The sequence below is a fragment of the Octodon degus genome, unplaced genomic scaffold (assembly GCF_000260255.1).
Source record: "Octodon degus isolate 3935 unplaced genomic scaffold, OctDeg1.0 scaffold00331, whole genome shotgun sequence".
In the NCBI taxonomy this organism is placed as follows: Eukaryota; Metazoa; Chordata; class Mammalia; order Rodentia; family Octodontidae; genus Octodon; species Octodon degus.
In genome coordinates this window covers 1,212,647-1,231,814 of record NW_004524907.1, presented here as the reverse complement: position 1 = coordinate 1,231,814, position 19,168 = coordinate 1,212,647, and the positions used below count along the sequence as shown (strand labels likewise).

The 19,168-nt window shown below is 48.4% G+C and overlaps 2 non-coding genes across 2 annotated transcripts; one reads left to right on the top strand and one right to left on the bottom strand.

Annotated features, from left to right (window-relative positions):
- The first annotated feature begins 1,969 nt into the window (after positions 1-1,969).
- On the top strand, positions 1,970-2,041 carry Trnaq-cug. Its single transcript has one exon. It is a non-coding gene; the product is annotated as a tRNA-Gln (tRNA).
- Positions 2,042-7,299: 5,258 nt separating this feature from the next.
- Positions 7,300-7,463, bottom strand: LOC111814491. The gene has a single exon (XR_002819465.1). It is a non-coding gene; the product is annotated as a U1 spliceosomal RNA (small nuclear RNA).
- Between the last annotated feature and the right edge of the window lie 11,705 nt (positions 7,464-19,168).

The window sequence follows — 19,168 nt, the reverse complement described above, 5'->3', positions numbered from 1 at the left end:
CCTCTTGCCTCAGCCTCCCATAGTGCTGCAATTGCAAGTCTGGGCCAACACCCTAGCCTTCTATTTTCCCTTTAATTGAACAGTTTCCTGCACTCCTTGTTATCTTCTGGCTTACTATGGAAATTCTATTTAGTTAATGAACTATTGGGTACTGGAGGTTGAAACTTGGTTGCGATTGATTAAACTCATTCCCATCTCTGGTACTTTTTTTTTCAATTAATTAATTTATTTGTGTGTGTGTGTGGCCAGCTCTGCCCACCAGGGGGCGGGGCTGGCTGGCATGTGGGGCTGGGGGATCGAACTGCGGTCCCTGTGCTTTGCTAAGCTTGTTCTAAGTAGGTGCTTTAGACCACTGAGCCATCTCACCAGCCCATCTGGTACTTTTTTATATTTTACTTTTTATTTTGAGACAGGATCTTGCTAAATTATCTAGGCTAAGCTCAAATCTGCTGTCCTCCTGTCACCCTATTGAGCAGCTGAGATCAGAGCCCAGTACTAGTGTACCAGCACTTCTTTTTTTATGGGACAGGGCATTGCTAGTAGGTCAGTGTATTACTTACTCTTCTCTCATTGCTGGGACACATACCTGATACTCAAGCTAAGCGAAGCGAAGATTTATTTAGCTCACAGTTACTGGAGGCTGCATACTTTAAAGCAGCCTAAATTACATAGCAAGACCTCAAGACACAGCGGTCCCACGCTACAGGGTCTGGAAGAGAGGCTGGGGTGCTGCCCTGTCCAGGATGGTGAGCTCCATACTTCCAAGAGAGGCCACCAGGCCTGGGGAGGGGAGAGAGGGCATGCTGTCAGTTTAAAGGGTCATGCCTCTCTGGCCCTGCCCCTCAAGCCCTGCCCTGGTCCTCTGGTCACGCCCGTGCAGCCAGGTGCTGCCCCTCAAGAGGCCACTGCCCCACGATTTACATGAGGCTTTAGGGCAACACTTTGATATAAACCATCACGGTCAGGTTGGCCTGGAACTGGATCTTCCTGCGTCAGCTTTAGAAGTTCATGTGTGCTCAGTGTGGTGGCATGTTCCTATAATCCTAGCAGTTGGCGGGCTGAGACAGAAGGATTTCTGCAAGTTTGAGGCCAGTGTGGGCTCTACAGTGAGTTCCAAGCCAGCTTGCACTATATGGTGAGACCCTATGCCCTACATCCCACACAAAAATATCTTGGCTTATAGCTGTGACCTCACTCAGCTATTTCTTTATAACTTTGTAGCAGTCATCCTGTTGTGTACAATATGTTCACATCTAATGAGTACCAACTTTTGTTTGCTTTGTCCTGGTGCTGGAGCCTGAAACTAGGCTCTCGCACGTGCTAGGCAGGCATTATCACTCAGCCCCATTCTTCACTGTAATCTAGCCTTTTTTACTTTTTAAAGAAGTGTTCTCACTATGTAACCTGGTCTTGAACTCACTACATAGCTCTAGCTGCACTCAGAATTGTGATAATCATCCTGCCTCAACCTTCAGACAGCTGAGGTTACAAGTCTGTACCACCAGGCTTGGCTAAAACAGTATTTTTTAGAAATCAATTTTAGTAGGACTATAAATACAGCTCAGTGGCATAAGCACTGGCCTGGCCAACACAAGGTCCTGAGTTTGATTCTCAGGATTGCAAAATCAAAACAAGAACAACAACAAGATTGTACACAAAAGTTGATTTTGGGAAATTTCAGAAGCCAAGAGTTCCAAGTTGTGCCCTAAGGATCCTGGGCCTGGTGGGCAGTGGGAAAGGGGGGAAGGGCAAGAGAAGGAAAAGGACATTGTGGTTTGCAGATGTGTCCCACAGGAGTATGTGGTCAAAGGAGTGGGAGGGCTGGGTGGCAGTGGAGGCCTGCAGAGCTCCTGCCCTGCCTCCATCCCCAAGTGGGTGTGAGGTCATTAAACGCCTAGGGGCAATTGGCCAGCATGCTGAGATGCACATCTTCTTTCTTACTTGTTGTGACAAGCTGCTTACTTATGTGGGTTCCATGGTGTAGTGGTGAGCACTTTGCACTCTGAATCCAGTGATCTGAGTTCAAATCTCAGTGGGACTTTTCTATGTGAACTTGCGGTAAGACCTTTCTGTTTAGTTGGGCTGAACACCATTTTCTTTCAGAGTTTAAAGGTGACTTAGCTTGGAAATGGCCAACACTGGGCTCTGAGGGCCTCTGCAGTGTGTGTCCCAGGATGTTTCACAACATGGTGATTTAGGAACACCCCTGTCGTGGGAACCTGTGGGTGGGCTTCTGGAAAGGAAGAAGGAAAGAGAGAAGTAAAGAAAGAGGGGTCTGGATTTTCTGCCTTTGTATCTTGTGGAAGACAAGACAGTCTGGGTCCAAGAAGGGCAGTGGCACAGCCGGGGCTCCCTGGGACCTGGGTCCCCCTGCTTCCCTCCCAGGAGTCCACCTGGGCAACCAGTTTCTCAGGGAGTCCACTTCCATGAGGAGTCTGCTGAGACCTCACCTCCAGGTAAGGGCGCCTGGTTCTCCCCTCCTAGGCCACTTCACTTTGTGCACTGCGAACCCTCAGCCCAGCCTCAGTTCTTGGCTTGGGAGGTCCTGCTTGGCCTCCCTGGGGACTAGGGACTCTGCTGGCGCCTCCCTGTCCTCAGAGAACCCTCAGGCCTCAGCACAGGACAGGACCTCTAAAACCTGCTCATTGGGACACCTTGCCATGGCACCTACTGTCTAGCAGAAAGGACTTCCCCGCGGGCTCCTCCAACCTGGGGTCCCTGTATTTTATTCGCGTGCTGATTGCATTCTGCAGGTCTGCTGGCTGGCTCTTTGCACTTGGATTTCATTCTGAATTGGTAGCTCCAAGTCTTATTGGTGACTCTGCGTTCCTCCCAAGAGCAGCATGGGACCTGGCCCCGGGCATAGGGGTCTTGGCCCTAAGGGAGGCAGGGAGTCCACTGGCCAAGTGTGCAGCCCCTGGCAGGGCGCCATCTCCAAAGGAAAGTGAGCAATCACAGGGCACCGCGGCTAGTCCCGCCCACGCATGGTTCCGGAAAGAGGCAGGGGCGCCACCCCGCCTGGACGAATTTTCTTGAACCCCGAGGGAGCATCAACAAGGATTGCGAGGGGCTGAAGGAGCGAGTTTAAAGTCTCTGCAAATACTGAGCACCAAGGAGCCTAGCGGTAGTTATGGTGTAGAAGTTAGGGCTTCCTTTCTCTCTCTCTCTCTCTCTCTCTCTCTCTCTCTCTCTCTCTCTCTCTCTCTCTCTCGTTTCTTCTGACACAAGATCCAGGCTCAGAGGTCCCTAGCACTGAGGCCCTGATGCAGCTGACACGGGAGCTGCCCTGGGATTCAGCTCGGGCCTCCAGTTGATGCTCCACGTGAGCCTTCTCAGAGGCGCTCCGCGCTTCTAATAGACCCCACTGAGAGAGGACTGCGAGTTATTGAAATTACCATTCATGAAGACAGAGGTATGAGCAGTGGAAGATAAGCCATTGATTTAAAGATCCCACCTCCTGCTGGGACCCTCGTCTGACCACTGACTGATCAGAGTGTCCCTACCTCGTCTCCAATCATCATTCCTTTGTGTCTGCTGCCAGAGCCATGGTGCCATTTACTCCAAGGACTAACTTGCTAAAATTCCATAACTGAGGTCACCTCTAGTTGCTCACCATCCACTTTGTGACTCCAAATTGTGTAGGACTCTGGTTTGGAATCCACTAATTCTTGCCTCCAGGAATCAGTTTGGGAGTACTGCTTCTCTTTCCATGTCCCTAAAGTGAGAAGGAGTGGCATTAGGCCTTCTCTAAATTTCTTGTAGAATTCAGCCGTGAATCTGTGAGAATCTGAGATTTCCTTTATTAGTAGAATTTAAATTACATCTGCAGTTTCATTGATGGGTATTGTTATAACCTGACCAAAGCACCGCCATCCTGTTCTGTGTGCGCCCTCTTAGTGAACCATGTCAGCTGCTGTAAAATGTACATATCTCACAAAACTTCTGTTCCTGTGAACTGTGCTGCAAGCCCTTGCCCCCACCCTTAAATTCCTAAAACTTCCTCAAGCCCCTAACTATATTTAGTCTCAGCAGCTGCCATGTCTTCCTGAACTCTATCCTTTGTGCTGATAGTTAATTTACAACCTTGTTAAAGCCATTTGGTCTGTAAGCAGCCATTAGGACTCCAGCTCTATCCTTTGTGCTGATAATTAATCCATGGCCTTGTTTTTCTAGCTTCACCCCTTGTACATATAGTTGATTTACAAACTTGTCCTCTCCAGAACCAAGTTCTTGTGCACATCGGACCAGGAAGATAACTAATTGTAGAAAAATACCAGCTGTGGTCTGGCCCCAGACGTTCCCAAGCAATATGAACCTAAGGCGACCATAGCCAATCCCTCCAATTCCTTTTTAAAGTCACCTCCCACTAACCAATGCCATTTGCTTCTGTACCTAGCTTGCTATCTTGATCCCACCCCTTACTTGCGGTGTTGTAGTTTAAAAGTAGATCTTAGATTGTAATCAGCATGCCTCTTTGCTCTCTTGCATAGAGACCGCCGCAGGGTACCTGCTAAAATAAAGTGCTTCTTTAACTTTTGAACTTGCCTCGTTGTCATTTGATTTTTGAGTTACAACAGGTTTTTTTTTTATTTTTTATTTTTTTTTATTTATTTATGTGTGTGAGTGTGTGGGGGGGGGGCAGCTCAGCCCACCAGGGGGCGCACTGGCTGGCATGTGGTGCTGGTGGATTGAACCGTGGTCCCTGTGCCTTGCTAAGCTTGTTCTAAGTAGGTGCTTTAGACCACTGAGCCATCTCACCAGCCCCACAACAGGTATTAATTTATTTGGAATTTTTTAAATTTCTTGGTCCAGCTTTGGTAATTCATATGTATCCATAAATCTGTCCATTTCCTTCTGTTTTTCGATCTTATCAGAACACAGGTTCTGAAGATGGTTGTTGAGGACTCATGAAGCAACTATGACATCATTCGAACTACAAAGTGTTGGCCAATGGTTGCATTTTACTCAATCCTAAACATACCAGGTATAGTTTCCTACAAAAAAAAAATAATAATAATAAATAGAAAATATCATGGAGAATTTTTCCTAAAAATTAGAACTAAATGTTCCATACATCAGAGAAAGGAGTATTAATACCTTCCTAAAAAAACTCTGCAAAAGAATTCTGGAGGAGACCAGTGTGCAAAGAGGTTACACATCACAAGAAATTCCTAAAAAGACAGAGAGACCAGCAAAATGTCATGTATGTGCGACCAAAAGAGTCAGGAAACCAAAACACACATATGAGCAGTGTCACTGATCTTGTGTGTGGAACGTGCCGTTTTCATGTGCAAAAAGTGCCTTGCATATAAGCATTCAAGTAAAGATTATTTTTGTGGTAGAGTTTTATTTGTACATTCACTGTAGCACACATAGACTTTTGATGGAAACCACTATGAAGCAGCTCCGAGCAGGATGTAAGAGCCCAATTGGCTTTCCATGCCTACTTGGGAGTCTGTCCACGCCGAGGCCCCTGGTCTGGAGACGGCAGGGGACGCATAGTAAGTGAACCTCTGTGAGTCACTGATCCCAGCTGAGGCCTGCAGTGGTGGGTGAAGCCTCGAAGCCTCCCAGGAGAAGACAAGGCCACAGCTAAGGACACCTGCTCCAAGCTCCATTAACTAGACAAGGACTGTAGCTGCAGACATCTCACTCCTGTGGGGAAGCCCTTCCTGGAGGTAACATAGTTCTCCTAAGTGGACATGATGGATTAATGGAGAGGTCCGTGAATGGTCCCGCACAGATGTCCACCCTCTTCAGTATTCTCCGCATTTGATAATTAAATAGATATTGGCCACCCAGAGGATGTCTTTGTCTTAACCTCTACCAAATCTCAAAATCTGTGAAAGGGTTTATCATCCTGGAGCCTTAAAATCATACCACTTATTTGTTTGTATTTAGGACAGGGTCTACAGGGTCTGTAGGGCCTCGGTGTGTAGATGTGATTTGTGATCTGCCTGTGTTCAGCCTCCCAAAAGCTGGGATTACAGGTGCCAATGTCCCAGTCTCAATGGCATCTCAGCCAGCTGGGGGCGTACGCACAGCAGGTATCGAACCTGGCTGCTGCACTCTAAGCAGGCACTTCAGTCTGCTGAGCTATCTGGCTGGCCCTTAACTCTTTTATTTTAGTGTTCTCTGTACACTCATTTGGGAGGTTGTGGGCCTAATCAGTGTGCATTCACTAAAGGATAACATTAATGTGTTTATTTATCTGCTTTTTTTGAGAAATGGTCTGACTGTGTAGTGCAGGCCAATCTTGAATTCAAGGCCATCCCCTGCCTCCCAGGTGGGCATCCCCTGACCTGCTGCACATAGAGATTTATATATTTCTTTTTAGATTTATTAAGCAAACAGTGTATGTAGGAAACATTGCTTTTCCTGAACAGGGTACAGCCTATTAAATATTTTATTGATATTCCATTTTCCCCCTAAATGCATGCGGTATAGTAGGAACCTCCTGAGAAAACAGCAAGAGAAGGGGTGACAGGTATGATCTGCCCAAAAGACAGAAATGACAAAGATTACATCAATGTTAACGTTTTCAATTTTTATTATATTTCATAAAGAAATTATTTCTACTCTTGTTTAGATTTTGTAAGCAGGCCAAGGGATGATGTTGAAAATTATGTTTCTTGACAACAGTATATTAAAATGTAATCTTATGTTTATTACTTCCTCGTGTGTCACGTGCACACCCTTGGGATCTGCAAAGCTGGTCCCCTATGGAAGCAATATTTAAAACTCTTTTAAGAGCTTTACAAGAAAGGAAGAGAAAGAAAAGAAATATCAGGAAAGCAGCAAAGAAAGAAAAAGAAAACAAATCCCCCAGCAGGGCTCAAGGAACTCCTGGCAAATGTTCCCATGAAGGAAGTACCTAGCAGTAAAACTAGCACTAATGCTTCACTTTTGGGCGGGGCAGTTCCTATCTAGTGAGCAGCTGGCTCTTTCTTTCTACGTTGCAGGTCTTATTCCGGCAGTGGAGGGTGCTTTTTCCAGGAGGACAACCCTACCAGTGCAGCACAGAGATATGGACGCGGAAAGTGTCTCTACCCAGCCAATTCATCTACGCAGAACGTGCCCTGCAGGGTAACTTGTACTTCACCTTCTCAGGACCAAAACGCCACGTTTCAGAAGTAACTCGTCAAGTGAAAATGTAACAATGGGGGAGTATGAGCACATACAAAAGAACTTATTTTAAAAGGCACCTGGAAAAAGACATGTACATTTTACTTTCCAGACACCAGGGTAATTTCAAAAAACTCAAAGAAGAGAAGTCTGTTCTACCGTTAAACCACAAAACAGGGGAAAGCGCGCACGCAGTCCCCCACTACCACAAATTATGCAGTCGAGTTTCCCGCATTTGGGGAAATCGCAGGGGTCAGCACATCCGGAGTGCAATGGATAAGCCTCGCCCTGGGAAAACCACCTGCGTGATCATGGTATCTCCCCTGCCAGGTAAGTATGACTGGTGTTGCGCCCTCCCCCACCAAGCCTCCTGCGTGCCTCACTCTTCACTCAGGCTCATTTGCCTTCACTTGCACTCTGGGGTCCTCCTAGCCCTTCCACGCAGCAGATGCGCCCAGCTGCCAAAATCCTCCCTATATTATCTCCCTGGTCACAGGAAAATCATCAGGTTTCAATACCAGGGATTCAACCAGCAGCCCCGCGCTGCCTTATCTGCATAAGACCCGCCCTCTAGTGACGACACAGGATGGCCTTCCCTCAAGCCGACGCCCCGCCCCCATGCCGTCCACCCCGCCTGCCCTCCCGCGCTGGGACTGTCCCCGGGGGCAGTGACAAATCCTCTCTCCATTTCTCTTGTTCCCTCAGCCAAGTGGGGACTGGGTTCGCTGATCCCCGCCTGGCCTCTCCCAGCTGCAAGGTCCTCACCCACGCTGTCAGGGGGAAGGCCCCTTGGGCGCCTCCTGAGCTCTGGGTGCCCTTCTGCAGGTAAAGGCTGTAACGCAAGGAGCAGAGCTTTTTTGCTTTTTTTCTTCCCCCATAATTTTATTAAGAAATAAATAGCAATGAGACAGTTTCAAATCAAATTGGTAGGACAGTTCCAATAATTAACACATTGCATACTGTCTTCCTAGTGGTTCTTTGCTATACAAGATGAAGAGATGGTATCCTATTAACAAACAGTATTAGAACAAATCCCTCTATTCATTGACTTAAGAGAATGTAGCTATACATCTATCCTAACCATTTTCAATACACAGATACAAAATGGTTATTCATCTGTATCTCCTTTTTCTGTTCAGTTCCGTCATTTAAATACTATAGGTATGTGAACTCATCAAAATATTCCCAAACAGTCCAGTAGTCCATAATAGTATTGGGTCTCCCGCTTGACAGGCAATGTCCAAAGTTGACCTGAGTCCCCCACAGCTCAACATAACAACATGGCTTTACTTCTTGTACTTCGTTTTTATACTTTTCAGCTGGATGGGTAAGACTAAGATAAAGCAAGACCTATGTAACAAGAATTGTAGTTTTGGATCTGATAAGGTCAGTCAAATCCCCTCAGAGAATTTCCAGTGCTCACCACCGCTCTCCAGACATATTGCCCACTTTCCTAGCCTGAGCTGAAAGGAACGTTCAAACTTCTTCCATTTTAATAAACATCATTAATACCTAGATGAAGTTGAAAAATGATCACTTCAGCTTGGCCCTCTTTGACATCCCTCCAATCCCCGCCCTAACTTCTTTGCACACTGCTTCTCCAGTGAAGTCAACTACATGGGTTTGACTTCTTGATCACCACATAGTAGCTATTCCTTCCACGCCCACATAAGCTCACTTTTTCTCCTTGCACTTCACTGTGTTTTTGAGATATATCCCTTGGTACATATCCACTGCCTAAGAACGAAACCACAGAGTAGAGTCCTTATGCATCCTCAGGCACTTGGGAATTTGAAACAAACCCTAAATGGCTCCCACATGAAATTATCAATAAAGAGCTAAACAAAGGAGCGATGTAGGAAGTAGGAAGAGAGGTCTTTCTCAAATGAAAAGGGAATAAAGAAAGGAAGGCGGTAGGGAGAAGAGATAAGGAAAGGAAAAAGGAATTATAATGTGTTGTGTACTGTCCCCACACAAGAAACATAAAGATTGTATACATCAAACATGCACAAAATAAAATAGAGGGACTCAGATTTTGGTGCTGGTGATAGGTCTGCACTTGGGAATACCTGACACTGGCGCTTAAACACTTTGAGAGGAGGTTCATGGGAAGAGTTTGCAAAGGTTTCCAGAGGCTAGCTAGACAAGGTCTAAAACTCTACAATGAGCTCCATGAATGACAGCCCTCCCAGCTCAGAATGCTGATAGAAATGCACTCTGTTAAAGAGCAGCATCAGGAGGATTCTGCTGGGAACAGGACTCCACTGACGTTGTGACTTCAAAGTTTCAGTGCATGTATGTTGCCTTAAAAGGTAAAATGTCAACAATGCCTAAAACCAGAGGAACCTCCTTGGTTTTTGTTTGCTGTTTCCAAAGAGCGTGCTGATTGGGGAATGGTGGTGCCTGACAGTAAGCCCAGAATTCTGGATGTCTCAGGCAGCAAGATCATGGGTGCAGCCCAGCACGCATACTTAGATGATTTCTTGAGACCTTAGTAAGTGTCTGAAACAAAAGTCTGAGGATGTAGCTCCCTATGAAGACAGTGTGTTCAAGGCTCAGTACTACAAACATGAACAGTAGACAGACGCTAGGTAGACATAGATATATAGATAAAAAATAATAATAAAGAAATAGCCACTGAAAAATGACTATGAATGTAAACATTGGCCAAAGGGTCTTCTTATCAGAGAAGGTGCTCAGGTGAGGACCCAAGACATGACATCACTTTCTGGCAACTGCTCCTATGGAACTCAGAACCCTCATCACCATGCATCACTATAGAGGGACAGTTACCTCCTGAGCTCACTTGTCAAGGGACAGTGAACAGTGAACATGTTGAGCTGTTTCCGAACTTGTCGAGGTGACAGCCTCAGGGCGTCAGGAAGAGAAAGCATCTTTAAACGAGTCAGAAGATGGTTCATTCCATCCAGATTCAGGCCACACAGCAGGAGCAACTCAACCATCACAGCAAAACCTGGCCAAGACACCACAGGCAAGGATAATGTGGGCCAAGAACCCCCAAAGAGCCTGGGGCCAGACTCCCCGGGTTCAGCCTCTAGCGTCAGAAAGCTCCCAGAAAGGCCAGGAAAGGGCGCCCCAGGCCCAGGCACTAGATACTCTCAGACACCAAAGAATCAAAAGAAGGCTTCCCAAGGCCCAGGAGCCAAACAGAAAAAGGCCCCCAGGGACACAGGGAAGATCTTCAAAGGCCCTGCTACCAGGGTCCCAAATGAAACAGAGAACCTGGAAGAGGTCTCCTCAGGCCTCACCACTGTTAACACAGAAAAATCCAGGAACCCAGGGAAAATCTCCTTCCTCCCAACTCCTCAGCACACAAAGAAACCAAGAAGACCAAGGCAGGTCTCACCAGGTGCAGCCAGCCAGTGTTCAGAGACCTCACTTGGCTCTGCGCTGGTCTCCCCAGAACAGAAAACCAGGAGTGCAGAGGATACAAGGAAACCAGAGTATCACACCGACAGTCCAGGCCACAGTTCCCCAAGGTCACTGAGGAGCCAAAGGGAGGTCTTTCCAGAGGAGGGCTTCCCAGGCCATGGTATAAGAAACCCACAAACAACTTGGATCCCGGGGGAGGCCTCTCCAGATCTGGAGATCTTCCCAGATCTAGCCAGGAGGCACCTACAAAGACCAAGGGGCCTAGGCGAGGTCTTCACAGAGAAGGTTTTCCCAGGCCTGAGTAGGAGGTACCCTCAAAGACTGAGGAGCCCAGGGAAGGTCTTCCCAGAGGAGGTCTACTCATGCCTCCCCAGTACGTACTCACAAAGATCAAGGAGCCCAGAAGAGGTCTTACCAGAGGAGATTTTCCTAGGCCAAGATTTAACAAACCCACAATGACCTTGGGGTTCAGGGGAGGTCTTCCCAGGGGAGTTTTTCCCAGGCCCAGCCAGTCCATACCCACAAAGAAGGACAAACCCAGGAGAGGTCTTCCAAGAGAAGATCTTCCCAGGCCTAACCAGGAGGCACCCACACAGACTAAGGAGCCCAGGCAATGTCTTCCAAGAGGAGGGCTTCCCAGACCTAGCCAGGAGAAACCCACAAAGGCTGAGTAGGCCAGGAAACATTTTTCTGCATGAGGGCTTCCCAGGCCTAGCCAAGAAGCACTCACAAAGACTGAGGAGCCCAGAGGAGGTCTTCCCGGAGGAGGTCTTCCCAGGCCTACCCGGTAGACACCCACAGAGCCCAAGGAGCCCTACTGATGGCTTCCCAGAGGAGGTCTTCCCAGGCACACCCAGTAGACACCCACAAAGCCCGAGGAGCCCTAGTGACATCTTTCCAGATGAGGTCTTCCCAGGCCTACTTAGTTGCCACCCACAAAGGCCGAGGAGCCCAGGCGACGTCTTGCCAGAGGAGGCCTTCCCAGGCCTAGTGAAGAGGCACCCACAAAGCCCAAGGAGCCCTGGCGACATCTTTTCTGAGGAGGTCTTCCCAGGCCTACTCAGTTGGCACCCTCAAAGACCGAGGAGCCCAGCCGACGTCTTGCCAGAGGAGGACGCCCCAGGACTATGCACTTGCCACCTACAAAGATCCCAGAGCCCAGGAGATGTCTTTCCAGAGGAGGTCTTCCCAGGCCTACTCAGTTGGCAGCCAAAAAGACCGAGGAGTCCAGGTGATGGCTTGTCAGAGGAGGTCTTCCCAGGCTTACTCAGTTGGCACCTACAAAGGCCAAGGAGCCCAGGCAATGTCGTGCCAGAGGAGGTCTACCCAGGCCTACCCAAAAGGCACCCACAAAGCCCGAGGAGCCCTGCTGACGTCTTTCCCAAGGAGGTCTTCCCAGGCCTACTCAGTTGGCAGCCAAAAGGACGGAGGAGCCCAGGTGACATCTTACCAGAGGAGGTCTTCCCAGGACTATGCAGTTGCGACCCACAAAGATCGAGGAGCCCAGGCAACCTCTCGTCAGAGGATGTCTTCCCAGGCTTACTCAGTTGGCACCAACAAACACCAAGGAGCCCAGGCAATGTCTTGCCAGAGGAGGTTTTCCCAGGCCTACCCAGGAGACACGCACAAAGACCAATGAGCCCAGACAAGGTCGTCCCAGAGGAGATCTTCCTAGGCCAGGGTGTGACAAACCCCCAACGACCTGGAAGCTCAAAAGAAGTCCTTCAGGAGGAATTGGACTCTGGCCTGGCCATGAGGCCCCAACAAACACCGAGTGTTCCAGAGGTCATTTCTGAAGAGCTTCAGCCACACCTAGCCACTAGGCAACAGAAGTCAGAGAGAAGACCCGAAGAGGTCTTCTCTGGCATGGCACTATCATGCCCAGAGATGGCAGTGAATCCAGGTGATGTCTTCCAAGGCCTGTCTACCAGCCACCAAGAGACACCAGGATGTCCACCACAAGTCCACCCTGACCAAGGAACCAATGTGAGTTTCCTGTACAACTCTAAAAGTTCTTTAAGGTTGCATGGTTGTGAGGGATTTAGTTCCATGAGAAATAGCCCTCCTGTGGAGCAGTAGATGCTGGGATGTTGTGTGTATAGTGTCCTGTCAAATTTATGTACAGGAGAGGGCTTGCAGGTGGGGAGGTCCAGTGCTCAGCTTTAATGCACAGCTCCCAAGATTCACTTCCTCTCATACTGGAATAGTATCCAGTACCCATCTATGTGTGTGATCTTGGGCTACAAAAGGTCACCAGGGTCATAAACATCCCAGAAGCCAGCGGGGCCTGATGCCTCCCGTGCGTGGATGGACATGCTGCACACATAGCTGCACAGAGGACACAGTGCTCCGAGTAGGTCACTGGAGACTTTTGTGCTATTTTCTTGCACAAGAGGTTGGGGCTGTAAAATGCCACAAGGGCCACCTCAGTCTTTGGGTAGTGGTGGGAATAGAAGAGGTTCCTGCTCAGGCTTTGAAAAGAAATATAAATGGATGTTGGCCTCCAGCGAGGCAAGGAGCCCAAGCATAATAGTGGCTTTCAGAGGTAATGTTAGATTTCAAAAGAGAACTGTGGGAAACATTACTGATTCCAAGCTAATTTGTTAGCCAAGCACAGGTGCCCACTGCCTGCCTACAGAGACCCAACCCATGCTAACTGAGAAGACTCCCTTAGTAGAAAGGAGAAGCCAGACACTAGCCTGGACACCTCATTCCAGGACTGTGTAGACAGCACGCCCCATTTCTTGCTCCCAAAGGAATCTTGCCTCCATGTCCTTCCTCACTCAATTACTCTCTGCCCATCTTCCTGTTAGCCTCAAAGGGATGGTGACATCATGCCATTCTGCACTACTTTAACTCCTGTACCTAGGTGTCCATGTGGCACTGCCCTACTGTCATTCCACCCCTTCTCCAACTCTTACACATCTTGGGATTTTGAGAGCTGTGTTCATCCAAAGCATCAGGATTTCTTCCTACTCTGTCACTTGCTGTATCAGAAGCCAGTATCCTGGGTCCTACAGTTCAGGAGCTGGTTTTCTCTGACCAGAGTCATACTGAAGAAGAGAGGTGGTGACCATGACCAACCAACTCTTCATGCTCAGGGACCTGGACTCCATTACTTCCTGGGAACACTTCCCTTTGTTCCCCGGTAGCATCTTGGCAGTCCTCGAGTACAGACCCATGCGCAAGGGATGAGCACCTGTTTTCTTTTTTTTTTACCAAGCAACGTTGTCCCAGTTCACATTGGTTGACCCTCTTTAGGCAGGCAGTGGCCAATGAACTGTGCTTCGCTAACAAACTGGCTTGGAATTGCTAAGGTTTCCCACAGTTCTGTTCTGAAATCTAACCTTACCTTTGAGAACCACTACTGTGCTCAGGCTGTTCTGCCTCTCTGGAGGCAAACGTCTCAAAGGAATTTGGGGGTTGATCTAAGCTTCAGCCCAAAGCCCTCCTACTGCCTTTCAGTTTGGCCACTGACTCCATGCCTTCCCTGTCTTGCACTTCAGATTGAAAACCACTGGGTTGGGAGCCTCACAGAAGTCTGGGAAGAATGGCAGGTGGAGACAGTCTCTACGCTCTCCATCACACAGAGGATGGAGTCAGCATTCCAAGGCAGCCAGGCCTTCCATGGGCCCTCCTTCTTGAGCACCACCAGGACCTCCACCTTCTTGTACCAGGCCACGATAACAAGGTGAGTGCTGACCTCTACAGCACAGTGTGCATGGGCCACACATACTTCCACATCCTGGGACTGTCTCCAAGCCCCACTCAGCCTCTGTGTGCTTCTCTGGGCAGAGCAGTGCTCCTAGGCCAAGCCCACAGGGACACTGAAGGAGGAAATGGGGTCTCCGAGTGCTCTCATGTGCTGGCCTTGTCCCTGCTGCGAGGAAGATCTGCTGCGATGGCTGTGCTTCTTCTCACTAGTGATCCTGCAGCCCCTGCTAATCCTGAAGCTGGCAAAGCTATTCTGCTTACTGTAAAGGAGAGTACAGAGTTCCTCTATAGGCTTTAGACAGAGCCAGAGTGTCTCCTGGCTGGCAGACAGACCAGGCTCACCATGGTGTCAAAGAAGAGGCTAACGTGTGCCTTTCTCCAAGAGCAAGCATGAAGCCACACTATATGCAGACACTCACACAGGACAGAGGGTGCTCTAATGACCAAGATGGGGCATCCGATGTGCTCCTGGGCTTCTGTGGGAGTCAGGGACTGAATCGCCCCTAGAGGGAAAGAGCGGGTAGAGCCCCCTGAATGGGAGATGTCACAGTCTTGGGACCTTCCCAGATGTACAGCATGTGGAAGAGGATGTTGGAGGACAGAGATCCAGGCAGAGCAATGAGCCAAAGAATGGGGGAAGGCCGGGCGGGACAAATGCTCGCTTTCTTCTCACTTCTCAGGCATTTATGGAGCGGGTCCCCTGTGTCCACAAAGCCAGTGCCATGGCAGACACGCCTCCCTTTTCTCAAAGAGGGCACAAGCGGTGGGCAGGAGAAGGAAAATGGGGGGCCACACTTTACTGAAGGGAAGGTGATCACACCCTTCACCAAGGTCTCTTTCCTGTCATCCCGCAGGCATGTCTCCTTCCTCGTTGAATCCCAGCTGGAGATAGACACCCAGGTGGACGCCCCCAGCACTCTGTTCTCTGACCCCTCTGTAGCCCCTCAACCCCACTGAAGAAGAGAGCAAGGCTGAGCAGACTGGGGTATGTGCCTGTGGGCATACGGGGAGGGTGGGGCTGAGCAGGTACTGCAGGTTCCCAGGTGCCCTGTTGAGAGACTCGGCAGTCGGTGGTTGGGTACAGTAAGAGGCGACCTCTTGGGATGGGCTGGTGGACACAGCTCTCATGGAGGGTGCTAGGGCAGTCACTGATCCCCTCTCCTCTTCTAGCTGCAGGCCCAGCTACAGCCCAAGGTCACAGCCCTCCTGCAGAGCCTGGACCAGCACTGTGTGCAGCTCCCTCACCAGCTCTAGCCCTAAAGTGAGAGCCAGCTGCCAGAGCCACTTCTTCACCAGCTCTAGACCTGCAGCCCCTTGTGCTCCCGAAGCAGGTGTCACCTCCGGACTTCGGCCCATCTGCAGCCAGCTCTTGCCCCACGCCCACCCCCTGCTCCCTTCCTCTTGCACCTAATGCTGTATTTGCTCACAGTTTAACTCCCAGTGTCCTGTAAGTATATAAATACATTGATTTTTAATGGAATTTCAGAAGTAGATTTTGTGGTATTCAGGTCAGTGACAACAAGCTGGGCAGCTTCCTGCCGTCCAGTACCACACCTTTTCCTCAGTTCACCCCCACATGGGGTCCCTCACCTGTCCCTGTGCCCTGTTTCTTTCCCTGGGATTTCCCTATTCTGGATTCTTCCCCATCGCTACCATCAGATTTCCCACTGGCCACATCGTGTTAGAGTAGCCTGACTCATCTAGCTCTGGGTAGAAAGGGAAGTGGTCCCCAGCAAGAAGTGAAAAGGACAGCCCTAGAAGGCATGTGTCTGTACTGGGGGGCTTGGAACTAACTTAGCGTCCCTCACAGGAGGAGTAGAAACCACAAGGAAGTGGCTGATCATAGTTCAGGTGAACAGAAAACAAAGAATAACTTTGAAAATTTTACGAGGACAAACTTGGAGGGAAATGTGTTCCTCGGAACCCACTCCCACTGTGAGGATCCATACCCCAGGGTCACAGTGAACGCTTAGGTGTCGATGGTTTAGTGGGAATAAAAGACTCGCTCCTGCCATATAAAAGCCAAGCTGTGTTCCAGGGCCAAGGTGACCAATCTGCCATGACTCAGATGCACACGTTACTGACAGGTCATGTGTCCTTCTCAGATCAGGGTGTCCTAAGTCTGAGGCTACACAGACCTGGAAAGGATGTGGAGGCATCAGTCCTGGGAGGTGGCCTGGAGGACAAGGTCATAGATGCTCTTCTCTCAGAGAGCTGTGTGGTGCCTTGTTGGACTTCCTGCTTTAGTTTGGTATAGTTGTGATTTCTGTTTGGGTTTTTTGGTTCTTTTGAGACCATGCTGCTCTATTGTTCAGGCTGACCTTGAAGTCACTGTGTAGTCCAGGCTGGCCTAACACTCACAGTGATTCTCATGCCTCAGCCGCGTGATTGCTGGGCAAACCTCATATGGCATGCACCACCTCACCAGTTCATAAGAATTTGAAACCTAGGTCAGTTTCTGCTGCAGAGCTGATGGTAGGGATTCTTTTCACATACACAGCTACACAACTTTGCAAGACTTCAAGATGATTATCCATAGCAGTGGCTGAAGTAGCAAGCAGTTGGAATATTCCAGAACACCCAGCTAGAGGAATCCAGTAAGACGGATTGACCTGCAGCTCTTAAGGTGGCCCTTCAAGATCTACAGGAAGAGAAGGGAATGTACCCACCACCACCATAAAAATCAATCCCATAGAGGTGTGAGGACTGCCTGCAGGCAGCAGCTCATTTTTTGAATGACTCATCTAGGATACACAGCTTTTCACATGCACTTGCTAATGAATCTATGTGTAAGGAGAGGGACAGCCTGCAGCAGGCAGAGTGGGAGGCTTGGAGGGATGCCTTAACCATTACTGCTGGCCAGCTCTGGTGTGAGGACTGCAGGCATTTTTGAATCTCCATTTAGTGAAATTCCAAGAGCATGATCATGTGAATACTTTGAATCATATTCTGCTCAGTAGTAAAGTCTACACTTTTCTTATCATGTATTCAGATTATTTATTTCTTTCTGTCTTTTGAGACGGAGTTTTCCTGTACAGTGTAGGCTTAAAGTATGGCTTCCCTTAGCTACTTTCTAAATTCTGTCTTCCCGGCTGGACACTTCTTATAGCACTAAAACTATAGTTTGGAATCAAATGTGGTGGAGAGCTTAAGAATTAAAGGCCATGCTTTCAGCTTAAAATGAAGCCTTAACTGCACTGAGGTGTGAGGTGATTCATTTTCTTCTCAACAAATCTCTAGGAGATCCTGAAGTGAGTTCTTCCAGATAGGTCAACTCCTTCATCAGGAATGGGGTTATACACCTCATTAGAGCTGTGTTCCTCCAACACACTCTGCTCAGGCTTCTCTCTGGAGTTTGTTTTTTTAATTCCCCAAGGTCCCAAGTAGCTGGAGCATTGTGCTAGTGCCTGGGGAGGCAGGCACTGAAAGGCCCACGGGGTCCCTGGAAGACCATTTCTTCTACTCCATGCCAATAGCAGCCAGCCCCAACTTTTGAATTCTATGATTCTAGCTGAGTATGGTAGAGCTCTGCACTTCTGAGCCACAGCCACTGGGCCATGTTGTGGAGACAACAGTTACTGCAGGAACTCGAAGCCATGCCAGCCAGCATCTTGGCTTTTACCACCTGCACTGTTAACATGTATTTTTCAATGCATGTTTACATTACTCAGTGCTAAGAATCATAGTTTTCTCTTGTGTAAGTGTGTGTGCAAGAGAGGAAAACAGTCTATGCCAGTGAAGAGTCCCCACAATGCAGCCAGGGCAAATGCCCTGGCTGCAGCATCTGCTAGTAGCACATTAGAATTTCCATGTGATTCACAGTCCTTGCTAGTGTAGGACAGATTAATGAAGAACATTTCTTAGTAGTTTTCTTTTTGTTTTTCTTTATAATTTACAAATTAAAGATTAATTAGCATCTAAGTATGTAAAATGATTCTATATCAATGTAAATAAGATTATCTTCTGCAAAAGATATTTAAAACCTAAAAAAAAAAATAAAAATAAAAAAATAATAAATTCTGTCTTCCTCTCTCATCAGTTTGACTGTAAAGCATTTCAGCACACATCGCTTTCAGTTTTTCCTACTAGGAGTTTTCTCAAGGCTCTTAGATTTGGTTCATTTGGGCCATTGTTCTTTCCCGGATTCCTTCCACCCCTTCTCTCTTCTTCAGACTCACAGTGCCACTGAAAAGACCAGGCATTCCCCTATCCTCTCTGTGCTGCTGGCATTAAGTGAGGTCAGATGGCCCTGGCAGCATCTTCTGGTCAGAATGTTTGGCCCGCTTTCTTCTCCCCTGAGGGTGCAATAGAGCCAGATCCCTGGCCACAAGGGGGCCACCAGGCCCTGGAGAACAAGTGTCAGGGCTGAATGAGGAGGGCAGGTAGAGTGTTGGCTTATCTAATCAGTGTGATGACTGGGCAAATGACTACTTATCTTCAATTTCATTCTACCTCATGAAGAAAGAACAAAACCCTAGGACTTGAACCATCTGAATGTAAGATCCTGTAAGCTGCTCTAGACAAGGCGGTGTCCAAGTGGCAACAGGAGTCAAGTGATTTGACACTTGTCCACCACTATGTGTTCAACTAGTTTACAACAAAAGCAGTTCAATAAGGGAATGAAAATGATTTCAGTGAATGGTATTAGAAAGAGAGGGAAGGAGACAGAAGACTAGAGAAGAAATGGAGACACAGGGCTTGTTGGTATCAAAGAGCAGAGCAGTACTTTTGTCAATGCATAATCAGTGGAGAGATTTCTGGAGATCAGAATGCTGGTGTCAGCTAGCCACTAAGTGGGCTGTGACCAAGAAATGAATTACATTTGCCATTGACTTAAAAACTGCTGGAGAGATGGCTCAGTGGTCTAAAGCACCTACTTGAAACAAGCTTGGCAAAGCACAGGGACCGCGGTTCGATCCCCCAGCACCACATGCCA